This window comes from Amphiprion ocellaris, chromosome 5 (genome assembly GCF_022539595.1).
Source record: "Amphiprion ocellaris isolate individual 3 ecotype Okinawa chromosome 5, ASM2253959v1, whole genome shotgun sequence".
Lineage (NCBI taxonomy): Eukaryota > Metazoa > Chordata > Actinopteri > Pomacentridae > Amphiprion > Amphiprion ocellaris.
Window position 1 is genome coordinate 18,167,291 of NC_072770.1, and position 4,878 is coordinate 18,172,168.

Sequence of the window (4,878 nt, forward strand, 5' to 3'; positions counted from 1 at the left end):
GAAATACTCTGACACAGGCGGTGAGGGGTGTGCTCGCCCCGAGGGCCCTCCCCACCTCACGTATCGCTGCTCAAGTGCTCAGGAAGAAGCCTTCATGCTCACACACACTTTACAGCAACAAAAACATGAGCCTCACAGCGTTTACACAGGAATCCAGTGGTGCTGACCCGCAGACCAGAGAAGGTGAAGGAACTGTGGCCATTTTTTCCTGTTTTAATGGTTGTATGTAAATGAGGGACTGTGGCTAAATTCTGCAGCAGAAATCTGGAAATGTGCTGAAAAACATCCATAAAACAGAGATGAATTAAGTTGTGTATTAAAGATATAGATGCATAAACTCTCCAGTTTTATAAATGTGATATAAGGATTCAGTGTTGCTTTAATTGGTGCTATTCAGTCACTACTATAGAGTTTCACTCATTAGGAGAATTTGGAATGAAAGAAGCCTAAACAAGCCTGACATTCTTGCACTGCACATCTCTGCACTTTTAAACTTTATTTTTATTTTTATTTTTTCTGTTAAAAAATTTTTTCACCCTTGTATATATTGTAAATAAAGCTGCTGTAACAATGTAAATTTCCCCTGGAGTGGGGAGAAATAAAGAACTTTATCTTTATCTTTATCTTATCTTTATCTTTATCTAAAAACTAAACATCATGAAAGTGCATGATATCATATTATCACAGTTACAGATACCTGTGGGAGGCTGTAGTGTGTTGAAAGATAGTTACTGTAATCAGATCTGCTCATTTCACCTCATAAAACTCATCTTGTGCCAGTTTATCAATCTCAGCGCCTCAGAAAAACCTCAGTAGAGCCACTGCTCCATCTTCTGGAAGTAAGGGAATAATGATATGTGACCATTTCATGCCAAAAACACTGGATGGCGCTGTGTTCCAGATGTTTACAGCCTTTCAGAGCATAGAGCACAGACACAGATCTTAGGGAAGAGATTCCCAAAGCTGTCTTACTTGTAAAAAGACAGATTTTAAATAAACTGTTTGGAAATTGTTCTTCAAGCAGCTGCAGGGAAAATGTATTCTGTCCCACCGTCCGTACATGATCTTCACTAAAACACAGACTTACTACCTGCTCATATGCAAATAATAGGAAATAATAGGCAGCATTACAGTAATCAGACAAGACTTTAATAAAGACTTTATTAAAGATGAAATAGGCTTCCATATTTCATTTTGCTGCATTTAATGATAAGATTTGTTGTTTTGTGATGTGTACAATGCCGTTTAGGTCCGTGTACGGATCTGGTAATTGGATTTTCCATTCTGAAACGGGTATTGAAAAACAAAAAAGGAGTGGTTATTTGATTTTCGTTTTAAAATACAAAAATTAAAATTGAAATACAAGGCGCTTTTCCTTTTCATGATCAAAAAGGGATATACGATTTTTTAAAAAATGCTTTGATTTTCGTTTTATATTTAGAATAACAAGAAAGTAAAATCAGTAAGAGACAGAAACGAAAAAAGGTCCGTTTTTTCATTTTCTGAGACCGGAAGTGGTCATCAGCAAGTGTGGAGCCAAACAGAGTACGGTGCATAGACTGTACATACATTTTTTTCGTGAGTTTTCATTGTCAAAATGAGAGATCAGGTGGCCGATCTTAAAATAAATCAATACTGATTTTTTTTTATAGAGCGTTAAAATTTTGCAAAGCCAGGGGGCGGGACTACTTGATTGACAGTCCGGTCTGGAATGATTGACAGGTCCTATGGAGGAGGCAGCAGAGACTCCGCTCTCCTCCTTTGGATTAATTCTGATATAATAACTGTTGGTTTATTTATCGGTGGAGCAGCAGAACATTTTCCACAGACAGTTTTCCTGCCCGCTGGCTTGTTTTAACCAGTTTTCTGCTTTCGGCTGATTCTACCAGCAGATACTGAAAGGACTCTGATAGTTCGGTAAGTAAATGTTTATTTTCGTATCGGTGCCGCTTTTAATGCACTTTATATGCAGCTTTAGTGTCAGATGTAATGTGTGCCATGCACTCCAGATGTTGGTGGAGTTTGTTTCAGTGTGTGTTGACCAGAGAAGAAAGTTAGCATAGTAAATATTAGCTTTAATGTTAGCGATGCTAACCGAGCTAGCTGCTCAGTCTTAGCCTGATTAAAGCTAACGTAGCATCAAGCTAATGTGTTGAGTTTCATGTAAACAGCTGAAGTGTGTTGTGTTCTTGTAATGTGGTTCATTAAGTTCATAAAACTGTGGCTGGTTGACATTAATGTAACATTCAGGAAACTTAAAACAGTAACATTAATGTTCGAGTTGTCAGTAATCAGCTTTAATTCGACACTAAAACAGACTCTGATAGTTTTAAATGACATCAGTTTCATTAATTTGTTGAAAATTGTCTCATTTGTTGTTGTGATGTTGCTGCTGATTCATTAAAAGTAGATGATCTGTGTTGAAGATACGTTTAGTTCTAGTATCAGAAGTACAAGAAGGAAAATGGAAGTTTAGTTCTGCTACATCAAATATTTCAGGATTAAAATTACTAAATGAGTCTTTATGCCTCAAACTTTATTTTTACAATAAAGAAATAATGAAATAATCACAGATAATAAAAATATAAATAGCAGAGAAAACCTGAGAGAATAAGTTCCTGAAAAGTCTGTGAAGGAAAAGCAGCTTTTTATCCTGAAAGATCAGAATCAGCGGCAACATCTGCATCTGACAGCATCAAGTCAACCAGAAAGAAAAGAAAAAAGAAAATGACTTCTTTCTGATCACATCTGTTCCTCTGCTCACAGTCTGCTGCTGCTCACATTCTTCACATTTATAGTCCACTTTTAAAAGTTCAGCAGACAGGTGCTCTGCTTTGGAGTGTGACGATGTCGTCGATAATGTGGAGAGTGAAGTTTCCGTTTCACCCACAGCGTGCTTTAGGGCAGCCGGGTCGGACTTGATGTTTGAAATACTGACCGACAGCTCAGATTTAACTGTCTGTAGTTCCGTTTTGATGGGTGTTAAACTTTCACTCAAAGCTGCCAGGAGCTGGGTCTTTAAAATAACCGCCGTCTCGTTACAGAGTGAAAGTAGCAATTCCTCCTTAAGGTCAGAGATTGCAGCATCTGAGGGCCTCTTCAAAAGAAGACGTAGTTGATGAAGGCGTTCTGGAGCAGGACCAGAAAGACCACAACCAAGCAGCCTTGAGATCTTAAGCAGTGTCTCCCTCGGGTGGGTGTCAGCGGTGTTCATGGTCAGGTCTGTGGTAATCCCATCAAAAAACAAAACAGAAAAAAAATCTAGATTATAAATCAACATGTAACCAAAGCACTCTGTCTATGATGCCATAGTACAGGATGTAGTTCAGAAAATGTCAAAGTATAGTATACTTTTCAAGAATAACATAGTATGGCCTGCAGTTCATAGTATAACATGTCGGCAAAAAAACCCAACTGATTATTATGTGGTTCAATAAGTGCAAAATGATAGGATGTTGCCTAAAATTGTAATGTATGATATGTAGTTCAAAAAATGTCATAGTGCAGTATATTGTCAAAATAGTATGTTTTTCAAGAAAACATCAGAGTATAATATGTCGTCTAAAAAATGCCATAGAATAATATTTCATTGCACAAGTAAAAGTATAGTAATTTTTAAAACTGTTAAAATTCTTATAATATGCTACTAAAAAACAAAAAAAAATGAAACAAAAAACAACGTCATAGTAATATGTCAATTTAAAAAGCCTATAGTATAGAGTGTCGCCCAAAAAATGTCATAGTATAGCATGTCACTCTAAAAACGTCATAGTATGGCCTTTGGTCCAAAAAACGTCATAGTACAGCATGTCGCTCTAAAAACATCATAGTATAGAATGTCGCTCTAAAAACGTCATAGTACAGCATGTCGCTCTAAAAACGTCATAGTATAGAATGTCGCTCTAAAAACGTCATAGTATAGCGTGTCGCTCTAAAAACGTCATAGTATAGGATGTCACCCAAAAAACGTTATAGTATAGCATGTCGTCCAAAAAACATCATAGTATAGCCTTTGGTCTAAAAACGTCATAGTATAGCATGTCGCTTTAAAAATGTCATAGTATAGCATGTCGCTCTAAAAACGTCATAGTATAGCATGTCGCTCTCAAAACGTAATAGTCTAGCATGTCACTCTAAGAACGTCATAGTATAGCCTTTGGTCTAAAAACGTCATAGTATAGCATGTCGCTTTAAAAATGTCATAGTATAGCATGTCGCTCTAAAAACGTCATAGTATAGCATGTTGCTCTCAAAACGTCATAGTCTAGCATGTCACTCTAAAAACGTCATAGTATAGCATGTCGCTCTAAAAACGTCATAGTATAGCATGTCACTCTAAAAACGTCATAGTATAGCATGTCGCTCTAAAAACATCAAAGTATAGCATGTCGCTCTAAAAACGTCATAGTATAGAATGTCGCTCTAAAAACGTCATAGTATAGCATGTCGCTCTAAAAACGTCATAGTATAGCATGTCGCTCTAAAAACGTCATAGTATAGAATGTCGCTCTAAAAACGTCATAGTATAGCATGTCGCTCTAAAAACGTCATAGTATAGCATGTCGCTCTAAAAACGTCATAGTATAGCATGTCGCTCTAAAAACGTCAGAGTATAGCCTTTGGTCTAAAAACGTCATAGTATAGCATGTCGCTCTAAAAACGTCATAGTATAGCCTTTGGTCTAAAAACGTCATAGTATAGCATGTCGCTCTAAAAACGTCATAGTATAGCATGTCGCTCTAAAAACGTCATAGTATAGAATGTCGCTCTAAAAACGTCATAGTATAGCATGTTGCTCTAAAAGCGTCAGAGTATAGCATGTCGCTGTAAAAACGTCATAGTATAGCATGTCGCTCTAAAAATGTCATAGTATAGCAT